The sequence below is a fragment of the Tigriopus californicus genome, chromosome 1 (assembly GCF_007210705.1).
Source record: "Tigriopus californicus strain San Diego chromosome 1, Tcal_SD_v2.1, whole genome shotgun sequence".
Classification (NCBI taxonomy): domain Eukaryota; kingdom Metazoa; phylum Arthropoda; class Copepoda; order Harpacticoida; family Harpacticidae; genus Tigriopus; species Tigriopus californicus.
The window spans coordinates 1,436,348-1,451,886 of NC_081440.1; positions in this window are offsets into that span (position 1 = coordinate 1,436,348).

Consider the following 15,539-nt stretch of genomic DNA (forward strand, 5'->3'; position numbering starts at 1 on the left):
AAATGCTGAACGACATAGTCCTTTTCAAAAAAAATGCTCAGGTGCAATGAGTTTCGGAAAGGCGAAGAGGCCTCAACAGTATTATGAGTTTATGCTCTCCCCTCATACGAGATCTATCGCCAGTGCCTTAACTCGGCCTCGTCGAAATAAGTATGAGCCTCGAGGCCACCCGAGAGGAAGGACGAATTCGAAGTTGGACACGGTTCTAAAGGATCTCGCTTCGTCCAAACGAATGAAGACCCTTGTCTTTACCATATGGACAAACCAGACAAGATGTACTTAGCCGTGTACGTCGACGAATCTCATTTTGGCTGGTAAAAATGAGAATGAATTGATGAGATCAAACTGAAACTCTGTCAACACTTCAACGCAAAGGATCTCGGTCCCGTAACCATTTTCTCGGGATCACTGTTCGTCAAGACGTCAACCTGGGCGTCGTTTGGATTCGGCCAGCCACAATTTGGCTCGAGAATTGATCGAGAAGACACGAATGAGTGAGTGCAACCCTGTAGATACTCCAATGGAACCCCAATTTAAAGCTCATCAAAGCCAACAAAGATGAAGAACAGTGAAACAGTCTGAGTATCGATCAATTGTTGGAGGTCTATTGTACTTGGCGGTGCGAACTAGGCCAGACTTGTCATTTTCTGTCGCATCCGTGGCCAAGTTTACCCTCCATCCAACACAAGAACATTGGAGTGCTTTGAAACGGATTCTCAAGTATCTGAAAGGATCTGCTAATGTTTGGAATCACATACTCAAGGGGAAGTGAGGTGAATATTGTTGGATACTCTGACGCTGATTGGGCCGGAGATCCAGAAGATAGACGGTCCACCTCTGGCTATTTGTTCCTCTTGGCAGGCGGGCCAATCTCTTGGAGGAGCCAAAAACAGAAGTCAGTGGCCTTATCGACTGCAGAGGCCGAATACATGGCTCTCTCAAGTGCGGCTCAGGAAGCGATATGGTTGAGAAACGTCATGAAAAGTGGAGGGCAACCCGTGACAGAACCAACTAAGATCTTTGAGGACAACCTGCCAGCAATCGGTTTGGCCAAGAATCCCCAGTACCACGGTAGAGCCTAAACACATCGGCATCCGATATCATTTTACTCGAGAACAGGTGGTGTTAGGTACCCTCGTCTTAGACTACTGCAAAACGGAGGATATGATAGCTGACATGTTGAAAAAGGCGTTGCCAAGATCGAAATTACGCAAGTTGAGTAAAATGTGCAATATAATTGAATGGAGTGTCGAATGAGGAGTGTGTTGGGAAATAACATTCTCTTCTTATATAATGTACGTTTCGTGATGTTCTTTCTGGGAGTTGCGATCTGTCTACGCGCGAAAAACGGATTGACTCACGGACGTAACTCTTTTGAAAAACCCCGTGTTCACCGAGTTGATTAATAAAGTTGTCCAACGTTAAAGTCCTGAGTTTGTTCCATCCGACGTCATTCAACATTTGTGAGGATGAAGAAATAAGATCAAAATTTTCCAAGCCATTTGTCATAGAAAAGGTTGCGGGTCGAATGGAGAAGTAGAGGTCTTAGTTTGTCATCTTCGAGGTCTTGATTTGTCTATTGTTACAATGTATAGACCCCCTTCTTGTTCAGCAAGCTCTTTTCGTCAGCTCTCCAATTCACTGGAAATGAGTTGACCTGGCAGTTTGCTCGAAGGTTTTCTTTGTAGGGGACTTTAATTTTCCGGCTAGCGTTGTAGAGTGGGAGGTTAGTCCTGATGGGTATATTCCATTTCGAAATCGACATCTCAGTCGTTCGAAAAGCTGGAAGAATTCGCGATCTTGCGCAATTTTCTCCAGCACGTTGGTGTAGCCACTAGAGAGAATAGCGTTCTCGACTTGGTCTTTTCCAATGACCCTGATCTGATCCAGTATGTCCATGTGACACCTACTAATCTGTCAGATCATCATGTTCTTGAGATAGGGTCGACCATTACTCAAAAGCCGGCGTGCTCTAGAGTAAAACCGGCCAAAAAGGTCGGTTTGGCTAAGTTCAAGTTCAAAGATGAACATTGGCCGTTGATTATAGAAAGATTAGAAGAACTTGACATGATTTCAATTCTGAAACAGGAATCGTCCATAGATGCAGCCATTGATAAGTTAGTTTCAGTTTTTAAGGAAGTTTGCTCCAGTTTAGCAATCTCTGAATGTGTTCCGAAAGGTGGTACACGGACAAAAATTCCAAAATATAGGAAGACTTTGTTCAAAAAGAGTTGCAAACTAGCAAAAAGGCTGAAGAGCACTTCGAATCCAGTAATTGTGGCTAGTCTCCAAAAAAAGTTGGACGTAGTTCAGGGTAAGATTAAGGCCTCCATCGAATATGACCAGTTACAAACTGAGAGTAAGGTGGTTCAGGAGGTCAGGTCGAATCCGAAGGCATTTTTCTCTTATGCGAACTCTAAGAGAAAAATGAAACACCCTGTTGGGCCTTTTGAGTTGATGGGGCAGCCATTAGCAATGTAGAGACTATGGCTAACATGCTTGGAGATCAGTTCTCCAGTGTGTTTTCAACCCACTGAGTTCGGAAGCAACAGCTCATTGCCCTGAAGATGAGTCTGTTGAGATTGACAAGGTTAGTCAAGTTGAGCGTTTAGATGATCTTGTAGTCACAGATCAAGATGCTTTAGAGGCCATAAGGGACTTGAGGCTTTCCAGCTCTCCTGGTCCTGATGGTGTGACATCTCAGTTTCTGATGAGATGCTCACTGGTTCTCGCTCCTGTTTTCTCGTACTTGATGCGCTGCATCTTGGATCAGGGCAAGTTTCCATCTTCACTAAAGTTAGCTCATGTTGTTCCAATTTTTAAAGGGGGAGATAAGTCGCTCCCCAGTAATTACAGGCCGATTTCTCTCACTTCGAATATTGCGAAGGTGTTTGAGAAGATCATGAAGTTCAAACCTTGTTGAATTTCTTGATATTCATGAAGTCCTTCCTCCTAGCCAGCATGGGTTCCGAGCACATTTTAGCACGGTTACCCAACTGATTGAACATATTGAGCGGGTTATTGAGGGACTAGAGAGTCATGAATCAGTTGATGTAGTTTATCTCGACTTTGCCAAGGCCTTTGACAAGGTAGATCATGGGCTTTTAGTTAACAGGCTCCATGAAATTGGGATCCAAGCAGGGTTCTCAATTGGTTAAAAAGTTTCATTTCTGGTAGGAAGCAATTGGTTAAGGTTGAGGGATCCCTTAGTGACATACATGATGTCAAGTCAGGTGTTCCCCAGGGTTCGATCTTAGGGCCCCTCTTGTTTATAATATTCGTTGCCCCGCTTCAAAAGCTTAGTATCACTGCCAGTCTCTCTTCTTATGCTGACGATACAAAGTTAGTTTCTGGTAGGAATGGCCAAGATTCCAGTAGCCTTGCAAAGGACTTAGGTCGAATCTACTCTTGGGTAACTGGAGGTAATATGGCCCTGAACGGAATGAAATTCCGCTCAATGACATTTGGGTCAACTCCTTTAAATACTCCACTCGTAGATAATGGAGGTAAAGATATTGAGCAGGTCTCATCTATGAAAGATCTAGGTGTAGTCCTCCAAAATAATGGAAAGTTCGATGAGCATATCCAGCTGAAGGTGGGTAAGGCTTTTCAAATGTGTGGTTGGATATATCGCACGTTTAAGTCCAGAGATAGCATCACGATGCTAACTCTGTACAAGTCGATTGTCCAGCCACATCTTGAATACGCCTCACCCATTTGGGCTCCAATGAGCTCAGCAGGTTTGCAAAAGGTCGAGCAAGTCCAAAGATGTTTTCACTAGGAACATCACAGGAATGAGAGAGCTCTCGTATTGGGAAAGGTTAGAACGGTTGGGATTGTACAGTACTCAGAGAAGGTACGAAAGGTATCTGATATTGTACGTTTTCAAAAGTATCCATGAGCTTTGTCCCAACCCAGGGTTAGGGTCAATTCTAGTGACCGTAGAGGCTTAATGTGCGTTTTGAGAGCACCTTCAAGTCTTCGAGAATCCAGGCTAGTTCGAACAATGAAGTCCACATCTCTTCTTTCTCGGGCTCCTTCATTGTTTAATTTGCTTCCCTCTGATATTCGTAGGGAATACGTAGGCCTTGTTGATCCGGTAGCATCTTTCAAGTCAGACTTGGACAAATTTTTAGATAGCATTCCAGATCAACCCTACATTCAAGGATTAGCTCGGTCTGCCAACTCAAATTCGTTGGTAGACCAAATATCATATAAAAAATTGAAAGGTAATAAATAGAAAGAATTATAATCTTGCATTTTAATAGTACTGGGGATTACATTCCCTGTAGCGGTTAGAAAAGCCCGTGAAAAACCAAACAAAAAAAAAAAAAAAAAATCCAAAGAGGCCAGCTAAGCAGGGCATTGAGAGAGGAAAGGAAGTCCATAAATACGCTCTTTAAAATTTTCCTTATAGCGGGGTCGCTTTAAGCAATATTTGCATGGAGAAGATTTGGTCCCACAACATTTTTCCACTATAACAGGGTTTTCGCTCCAACGGGCTTCATCATAAATGGGTTCTACTTTAGAAAGATTTCAGCCCAGTCGTCAAGGAGGAGACAATAGGGGTTGTCAAGTGAACGGGTTCATGAATTACTGATGCCATTCCATGGAGTAAAATCAAAGGCAACATACCCAGCCAACCCGCACTGTATGTACATGCATCGAATTTTGAGATTTATTTCATTTTATTTGCTTGTCTAGGCAAATATCATTGTGGTATTGAGCCAATTTGATAGTGCGTTCACCGAATTACTATGGTCCTTATATCTGGAGTTGAAAAAAATGGATCAGACAAATTGAGAGGAAAATCCAGCAAGCTAATTAATTAATTAGTAAGGAAAGTAAGTTCAAGTTCAAGTACTTCAGGATACCAAAGTATTCCCACTTAAAGTCTATAGGATTTCATTAGAATTCTAAGCCTAATTTTTACATAATTGTTCAAATGATTTTGCATTTCCATACTTTGAGTAGCCAATATTGCATCGCAATTTTTTGGCTGTGAAGTTTGCCCTGTCTATAGTAATGTAGTTTTTATCCTGATCTTGTACAGCTCAAAAGCGCTTTTACTACTTTTCTCCTTCTTGGCTATGTTGATGCTTTGCAAGGTTTTTACCAAGCCAATGGACATGAATAAAAGAAAAACCATTCATTTCCAACAAGGAATATGCAAAAACAGGGGTGGGAGAAGTACATGGGTGAGTACATCAAACACTTAGGCCTATTGGTCTTGAATGTGTCGCTTTCTACAAACCCTTGCAAAACTAAATTTGTATGCCAGTGTTACAAAGCCTACTTAGCAATCCAAATGATTTTTAATCGTAAAGCTTCATGTCCGCATGGAGTGAATAAAAAAAACTCAATTTCTTTCATAAAATCAACCGTAATGTTGATTTATTCTGTCAGTAAATGCCCTAAATTGTTATTTCATGTTATGAGGACAAATGCAAGAGCATAAAATCTAACAAAACCACTGAAGCTTAGGTTCTATTCGGCAAATCCCTGTCATTTTTCAAATGCACTATAAAATTTTCATTGTTTGGTCAGCTCCTTGGATACAAACAGTCATTATTTCTTAAGTTGAAAAAGACGGAAATAATTAAATTATATTGTAAACTTACCAAAATCGCCATTGCATAATTTTTGGGGTGTTTTAGATAATATTGTCTCATGTTCAATACTTAAATCATTCAATGATCAGGCAAGGACATCTTGAATTCAATCCTCGTTGAATTAGGCACAAACCTCTAGAGATATGGACTGCAAACAGAAGCCAAAATTTTGTATCTACTAAACAGTTAACTTTATGCCAAAGAAGCATTTGCTATGGTCACAAGATCTTGTTGAATAAATGAACTTTGCCAAATTTGAGCCCAAACCTATGGTTAGGGAGCTCTGAACATATGTTCAAAGTTGTGTAATAAACACTACAGAAAATTCGAATTTTTGGCCTCCTTTTGGTCAGCTACATGAGCTACTGACAACATAACTTTGAAATGATCCACTTTACAAGTAAATGATAGAAAAATGACCTACCTTTAACTGAAGAAGTCTAAGGTTATTATGTTATTACTTTGATTCGAAAAGTGGCTCATAGTTGCCATGACCAATAGCAGGCCGATTTGACGGAGAGTTCATTTTCAGTCCATGTTTCTAGAAGTCCGTGCATTAGGCTATGCTTTTAAGTGAAATGAGGGTAGATTGATGTTTTAAAAATGAGGCAAAAATTCAAACTGTGAACCATGCATCTTTATGAGTAAAACTTTGACAGTGCAATCAAATACAATGCCCAATGAATCATTCTTTTTATACCTATATGACTTAATCCTTTAATTTGATTCCTCAAAAATTATTTTTTATGCCTATAGGCCGATTTCTCTCACTTCAAATATTGCGAAAGTGTTTGAGAAGATCATGAAGTTCAAACTTGTTGAATTTCTTGAAGTCAATGAAGTCCTTCCTCATAGCCAGCACGGGTTCCGAGCACATTTTAGCACGGTCACCCAGCTGATTGAGCATATAGAGCAGGTTTTTGAGGGACTGGAGAGCCATGAATCAGTCGATGTAGTTTATCTCGACTTTGACAAGGCCTTTGACAAGGTAGATCATGGTCTTTTAGTTAACAGGCTCCATGAGATTGGGATCCAAGGCAAGGTTCTCAATTGGCTAAGAAGTTTCATTTGTGGTAGTAAACAATCATTTAAGGTTGAGGGATCCCTCAGTGACATACATGATGTCAAGTCGGGTGTCCATCAAGGCTCCATTTTGGGTCCTCTCTTTTTCATTATCTTCATTGCTCCGCTTCAGAAGCTTGGTAGTAGTAATGTCAGTATCTCTTCTTATGCTGATGATACAAAATTGGTAGTTGATAGGAACGGTCAGAACTCCGGTTGTCTGTTAGAGATCCTAGACCATAGAAAACCATAACTAGAATGCTTAAGTTCAACAGGAGCTGTACCGCATGAGCATGTTTTCAGGTCAGCTGACGCTGGTGGAAATGGGACACAGATATTTCGTTAAATCTCGCTTCAGGCAAGTTGAATTATTATCATGAAACGTTTGTTATTCCTCTTTAATCTTAATTTCTTTTGAATCTTAGAAATATACAGCTAGAAAGAGTGGTAGAATAATAAAAAAAACATGCTTTTTAGGGCTTAATACACGTAACATGTCAAAAAAAGATTTGGACATTAGTAGAGCAAATCATGTACTCTATTGATTGCCCTGGTTTAGCAACGCATCTCGAAAATCTCGAAAGTGTAACAAAATGTATCCGGAAATTGCAACGCAATGATGAGGCATTCGGAATTTCGTTTCAATCTCCCAACAATGTGCTTGAATGTGGGCGGCATGATTGGGACTATAGGTAAACAAGGTAATTCAGACACCTCTGGAGGTCAGCCTGAACCCAGACTTGTTCCTTGCGTTTCAGTTAAGTGTTTCCACCACATGGATGAAAACTTTAACTTGAGCCCCATTTTAACCTCTTCAAAATTTCGTTCTTAAAAATGTGGCGGGACAACTTACTCAAACCCGTTTTATGAAGCGTGCTGGACGAGAGCAATTGCTTGACAAGGAGTCTTATTAGGGGTTTCTACTCTGAATTTGGACGAGCCGTCAACGATTCAAATTTGCACCATAGTTGTCCTAAGTAGCTTCCAGAGATAGTACCACGATGCTAACTCTGCTACCAAGTCGATTGTTCAGCCGCATCTTGAATATGCCTCTCCCATTTGGGCTCCAATTAGTTCAGCAGGTTTGCAAAAGCTCGAGCAGGTCCAAAGATGTTTTACTAGGAACATTGAAGATATGAGAGAGCTCTCGTATTGGGAGAGGTTAAAAAGGTTGATATTGTACAGTACTCAGAGAAGGTACAAAAGGCATCTGATATTATACGTTTTCGAAAGCATTCATGAGCTTTGTCCCAACCCAGGATTTAGGGTCAATGCTAGTGACCGTAGAAGCTTAACGTGCGTTTTGAGAGCACCTTCAAGACCTCGAGAATCCAGGCTAGTTAAAGCAATGAAGTCCAACTCTCTTCTTTCTCGGGCTCCTTCATTGTTCAATTTGGTGCCCTCAAATATTCGTAGGGCTTATGTAGGCGTTGATCCAGTAGCACGATTTAAGTCAGACTCGGACATCCCTCTTATCAACAAAGCTACGTTCTACTGAAGGCAATGCATGAGCTAATGGGGATGGTTGGGTTTGAGGAATGGGTTGGGCAGCTACATTTGAATAGGAATTGAATTGAAATAAAAGTTTTTCCTTATGCCTTTATGAATTAGGAAAATGTTAAAATGTATTTGAGAATTTCTGTGGGAACTTGATAGGGCTTTTTGAACACCTTGCCGACTGTCCTCGCAACCTCCATACTAGTTAAGCAACTTCCGCGAACGCGTGTTCATCATCGGCTTTGTTCCGTCTTACGTCTTAAGAAGTAATAAATGTTCTCATAGCGTTAAATCGCGTTAGTTCGCCTTTTTATAATCATTGACCCCTTATTTGTCCAGATCAGTCTCGTACCAATCCGTCAAACTAAGGTCTGCCATATTTGAGTCCCCCATCAAACGACAGGAATTTTCTCAGCAACTCCCTCAATTCGTGTGGGGGTTAAAACTTTCGCGCAATAAACTTGCCATAGGTCAAGGGATTTACATGGCAGGTTTTCCTACAAGAAGAGAGATTTTCACCTGCAACTGTTCATCCCTTTGACCCACATCTTTGCGCTGAAATATTGACGGATGCATCATAATCCCAGGGTCTGGGGTATGCTCTGATACAAAGACATGCCCCAAACCATCCATGATTATGCAGTGCTGGTCTTTCAATCTCACACTTGCCCAAAAATTTAGGCTACAGTGGAATTGGAATACTTGGCAATTCTTTGGGCAATCAAGACAAGCGATTTGATTTCTACCTTTAAAGGATTCCACATTTCGCCGTAATCACCAGGGCCCGGATTATTGTTTCCAAATCTTATATTGATTTTCAAATTTTTTGTGGCTTTTACTTGGCAAAAGTTTTTCCTGCGAACATCTAATTTGAATAATAAATTACATGTTAAACCCTCCCCAGGACGTAGATGGCAGTATTTAGTATCTAGGCTTATCAAAGCCTCTACCTAGAGATGAAACACGCGAACATCCCATCACTAACTTTGGAAGAACTAAAGTGCACATTTTTTGTTTGGATGGAACATTGAAAGAACTCGCAAAAGAAGAGAGTACTTCAACGTTCCGACTAGCTTGGATGGCGGAGGGCTCTGAAGTGTATTAAACCTTTACAATCACTGCAATTGACCCGAAAACCATTCCCATGTTGTTCCTGTTCGCCTTATTTGGCAAAGGCTCAAGCTTTTCCTGAAGAAGCAATTCTTCACCCTCAAAAAGAGCGAATATGAAAATACTTGCTTGTTTAGCCCAGGTCTCTTCACCCTGAGAAATAGCTGAGATAAAGCACCNGTCTCTTCACCCTGAGAAATAGCTGAGATAAAGCACCCAGAGTAACCAAATTTGATCTAGAAACCTGCATGATTTAGAGTATTAATTTAGGGGTCCAATTACTGGGCCTTTTGATTTCAAAGATTTTGAAATGCCTTGAAACCTTTTTGCAAATTTTATTTAATGCTACCATTTCGTTTATTAGGTTTATATCTTTGCAAAGATGTTTGCATTTGTTCTGGAAAAAATGTATTTGGTGCTTTTAAACATGATTTTTTTCTGAGCCCTGTAATCACTGATCACCGCTCAGTGCTGAGCATATTTGAAATAACCCTTAGGGCACATTGGGGAAGGGGCTTCAAGGAATAAGGGAGAGGCTCTTTGTTCATTCCCCCTCTGTGCCGCAGTTGTATGAAAGTGAACACTGTATTATTGATGGTTGCTCTCGAGCTCCAAATTCCTACCAGATCAAGACATGGAAAATTGCTGTCTACAATGCTGTAAATGCTTTGGCTCCTGCTCTACTGAGGCTTTAATTCTGGATTACAGGCCAGTTCTCAAGCGGTTAAACGCACCTAATTAAGTTTAGTAGAGTATACTCTGAATAAGTATACTGGAGTATATGCTGCAGTACATAAATGTACTACAAGGTACTCTTATGATGTCATAGCTGGAAAGTGCTCTAAGAAAAACAGACTGAAACAAAGTCTACCCAAGTTGTAAACAAACTAAGGGTACTCTAGTGGTTAACTCTGCAAGGATTTCTGTCTGACATGAGGTTGTTGTGCATTTAGAGTGCACACTGGTGCCTTAAGCGTTCGAATTGCGAATAAAAAATGCGTGTAGGCTCCTGACTACAAGCACAATGCATGTATGAGCGGATGGACGATTTATGTTATGCTGCCATTGAAATTTTTCAAGTGGTAGCATCAAAAATGTTTTGTGATTACCCTGGGATGACTGATGTAGTCTCCGACAAAAATGTTGTTTTCACGCCAGGCAGAAATTGCTGAAGTTTGTCGGTTCGGATGGACAGAAGAGCTGAACGGAGGCGTTAGGAAGAAAACCGGTCGGTTCAACCCTCTCGAATTTCTCCTCGACATACATTTTTTTTGTCTAAGTCTACCTGAGTGATGAATATCGTACAAGGTGACTTGTCCAGACTTTCCATGTTGGCTTCAGTTGATACTTTATCGCAAAGCTCTTTTTAAGCAAGCAGCAAAAAGGCCATCGCCTTTTCGTGTGGTTTTATGCGGGAATTTTGGCTAACTGCTTACTACGATTTTGGCAAGCATACTCAAACTCATGAAGCTGTACGTAGTTGTAAAACAAAGAAGCTTTCAGTTTCAAATAACTGCTTTGTCTTGTCTTTGGCAGCACTGTTTTGTGTGGGTCGAAGAATATTTCGTTTCACACACCAAAACGTCAGCCCAAATGCTAGACCACAAAGGGGCTCGGGCTAATCGCTCAACCCGTTTTAATGTAATGTGCCAGAAGAAAGCCTTTGTTTGGCGAAGGAATGCATTTGTGGTTGCTATTCAGAATCTGGAAATATTGTCAACGATTCAAATTAATAACATTGATGTCAAGATTACCTCGACTGTGTATAGACTCGGTGCTCTTACCCCTACTTGCAGTATTTGTGGCTTGACCTTTTACACTAATCACGTGTTGGTGTTCACGTTTTGGAAAGTTAATTTGCAAATTTTTGTGTAAATTTGGTTGACTTTTTATGCAAATTTGCTGTCAAGAAAGACCATATTTATCTGCAAATTTTGGCTGGCCCTAGTTATGTGTTATCTGGCCGCGAATGACAATGATATCACGAAGGATTTGAACCCCAATGAGGACACCTGAACGTCGGAGGTTTTCGTCAAAATTCTGATCATGCTCTCTTGAATTCGCAACCTCAGGTTTTAGCAAATCCACCGTGTCAATCCTCAGATCTCCCCAATTTGAATGTGAAGCGTTCGCCTATCTTGGAGGAGGACACAAATCTGAGGTCATTTCTTCTGTTTTGCCTTTTGTGCAAGAACTATTCCAATCTAATTGCCTTATCAAAACTAGACTGCACAACACAAGTATCCTTGTTGTAGGAATGTTGCAGTCCCGGGTTCCATCGGAATGTTCATCATTCCTTGGACACTCAAGCACACGCTGATCAGGAAGTGGGGGACATCTTGGGCATCATCAAAGAGGACCTCAGGAGCCCCAGGGTTCCCTTTCGACTTTCGTGACATTCCCCAAGTGACGTAAAAAGATGGGCACGACTTGAGCCACTATAGTACTTCTACTATAGTGCCTCTCGGCACGACTACTCTACCAGTTTGTGAAATGTGATTCTGGAGTTGGCCAAATGCGCTGATTTGGCCCATATCACGGAAGATCAACTTCTTAAAGCTAAAGGGCTTATGGCTGTTCTAATTTGGAAAGCAGAGAACTTTTGCTTGTCATTGTGCCCGATGGACGACACATCAGCTTCATCCTTTTTCACCCAGTTCACGGTTTTCTCCCGTTGGTTTGAGCGCGTCATCTCAGTCGAGTGTTTCAGGGTATTTCCTTTCTTCAATGCTTGATTTGCTCTATGATCCAGCTTGCCAGACTGCCAATGTATTGTTCAAATAAAAGAGTAGATTTATTAATGATGAATGTTCAACATGCCAAACAAAACGGCTCATTCGTATCTTGCAATGTATATATTTCACTCTTGGTTTTGTCATTACATCAAAATAGTATCCAAGGTTTTATGAACCTCTCTTTCTTATTGTTGGACGGCTTTGGCATACCTCGGATAGAAATCGTATCGAAAAGTACTGTAATTGGAATTTACAGACAAATAATCCGAACTAGTCATGCACTAAGCCAAAGCCAAAAGGTGTCAGAATCAATATGAACGTTGCATAATAAGTTCGTAACTTTTTGGTTTGGTTTTCCACGGGCTTTTTTAACCGCTACAGGGAATGTAATCCCCAGTACTATTAAAATGAAAGGGTATAATTCGTCTATCTATTACCTTTCAATCTTTGTATGATATTTGGTCTACCATTGAATTTGAGTTGGCAGATAGGGCTAGTCCTTGAATGTAGGGTTGATCTGGAATGCCATAAGTAAAATCGTCCAAGTCTGACTTGAAAGACGCTACTAAACTTTACAAGGTGGTTCAGGGCAGAGAAAACAAAACAGTTGGTCTACACTGGTTGGATCAACTGAGTCACCGGAGGCTATCATCAATCAATTGTTGGATACACACTTTCCAGGAAGGGTGGATTATAAGGATCCAACACTGTTAGACACTTTCACTAGCATCGATGACATATCCTCCAGGGATTTCGATTTCATAAATGTGGAAAAGTGCCATATAGGTAAAGACTGACTATAAGAATCCTGGGATATAGTTCAGTGTGGGTGTCCCATAGGCATGACTCTTGACGAGAGGTTATTTGTGAACCACAAAGCCAGCCCCTGGCTAGCTATAATGCATGTTCGAGGCTCCATAGTGTGATAGAAGAGTCGTTCCTATATTACTGGGAAAACCAGAGATTTTGCTCTTGCAGTGATAAGGCTCTTGTATGCAATATATGAATTTCTTTTCACCAACCACTTTGTCCCGTAGAAGAGCCAAAGCGGCAGTGCTATGTTGTACGTTTAGCTAAAACATATCTAGATACGACATATAGTCAGTCAGGAGAGGAAAAGGTTTTTTATTTTGTGAAATAAATCACAAGTAAAAACCTCTTGCGTAGCTTGCAGATATTCTCAATTTTTAATGAAAGTTATTGCTTGAGGAAATCCTCTATATTTGACTGTCCATGAGGCTGCTTCAGGTTCCCAGGATTCCGAGGCTTTCCCTTGCGGAAGGACGTATTTTTATCAGAGGGGCCTGCCTTTCAGCAAGTTCATTCGCCCAGTATTCCTCTCCCCTTGGTTCAGCCATGGGTTCCGGTGCTGAGTTCCCCTTCATATCAGCCGATCCTTTCAAGGAGGCCGAGTCCGTCACCGGTCGCACAGCATTGACTTTGGTCTTAGCCATAGCCGCCGCAGGTTGACGGGCATTTGTCTGTCTCCTCTCCTGAACAACTTCAACTTGAGGGGCTGCAGTGGTTCCCAATGACAGCCTAAAGTAGTTGGAGCAATGGTTGGTGCTGCTGCTGGACGGTGAGGTCTTGATTTGGCATCATTGGGCTTGAGCCCACGAGCCTCCATCGTTACGCGGTTCTTTTGCCTGCCAGTTTTTGGCAACTGCTACAAATCTTCCGCACAAGGGATGGTTGTAAGATCGTACTTTGGCTGTTTGGGAGAGGCCATCGTTCGATTTTCTTGAGTCACTCCAGTCCTCTATCGATTTTCTGATATTGATCCCGTGAAAGATCTAGATCCAAGAAATAGTGTTTTGCCGTAGGATTTTTTTTGGTCTATTTTTTCACGGGCTTTTCTGTAGAGATCTGTGCTTTGCGTACCTTATTGAGCACTCTGACTTCATTAATTATGATTCAATGGAGACCATTCTGTTCCCATTCTCCAGACAATAAAGACCTCCATCTCTACCCTTTAACCCGCCTCCCTTATCCATTCGTACGATCATGTGATGGCGCAGTCGGCATGTACGTATCTTTCTTGAAGTACTGTCTGCGGCCCCATCCTGATCAAAGCGTGAGTTCTGTGAGGTTCCTTGGCTCCCATCCTCCGGTTTGTGGAGTTGAATCTGTGCCATATCGCGTTCCCGTTCGTTGTGGTCCGACACCATGTCGGATAGAGAGACAATCCAGGCTCTGAAGGCTAGCCGTTCAGGCTTTAAGGCCTCCTTGAACCGCGCAAGGAACATTGCCGAATCCTCTCTGGGCGATTATGTGGTGGGAGATGATCCAATTTTGTTGGAAAATTTCCTTGGCCATTGGGACGACCGCCTCCAGAAGTATCTTGACGCCGAGGATCAGGTCAATTGTGGGATTGCTTCCGATGTGAAGGATTCTGACCCGGCCGTGGACGAACACGTGAAAGCTTTCTTCAAAGCTAAATCTACAATAATTGGGTTCCATAGAAATGTTGAAGCGAACGCTATCAGGCTCTCTGATGCAGGCCAATCTACTTCACCTCCAGTTTCCAGACATGCTCATCCTCGTTTACCCAAAACCGATTATTCGCGGTTGGTATATATGGATCAACGTGAGAGATCAATCCAAGTGGGCCTCTTTTGGGAATGCTGCAGTCCCGGGTTCATGCAATTGGTGCACCACTCTTTTGGGATCAAACCAATATATGGGGCCGAACCGTGGACGAGGTTTTGGACCTTGCCCAGGATCATCTTAGTAGCTTGCGCAACGTGCACCTGGGTATGTGAGATTTTCTCGCTGTTCGTCAACGAGAGGGTCAGAATGCGGACGGCCAGTGGCATACATTTGCGTGTGGCGTCAGCCATTTCTGTTTGTGTCGGAAATCGGATTGATGTCAAGATAACCTCTCTTGGCTCATCCAAATCGGCCAGTCTTCGATTCTGTGCTGACACTGGAGCTGATGTGGTTATTATTGGAATGAATCAATTTCGCAATTCAGATTTACGTATGTCAGATGATTCTCATTCAGCAACGTCTATCAAAAGCCAGAATGTCTGGTGTCGATGGTCGCCCGCTTAAAATTTTTGGAACTTTCCAGACCGATCTTTGTGTGGAGGAGAATCACCACGCCCGTGACATAACTGTGGTAGTGAGCGAGGATTTGGACAATTCATATTTGAGACTCCAAGCCTGCAAAGCAGTTGGAATAGTTGGTCCTGACTTCCCCTCGTCCCGTGGTCTCCTCTATCCAAGAGGATGCTGGTCCAGGTCATCGCCCGTTTGGCCTTTGAACAAGAGAGAAGACTGGTTTAAGACTTTGCCCGATGTTCCCTCCAGTATGGATTTTTCTACTGTTGAAGCTACTCTCAAATCTATTTACAGAGAAGCTTTTGATGATTCATGCCTCAAGCCAATGCGTGGGCCTGTAGTCGGTGATCCAATGGTCATTACCTTGAAGGATGATGCAAGACCGTTCGCCATCAATATTGCCTATCAAATCCCGATCCCACAGCTCGAGCTAGTCAAGGTTAATCTCAAAGAGATGGTG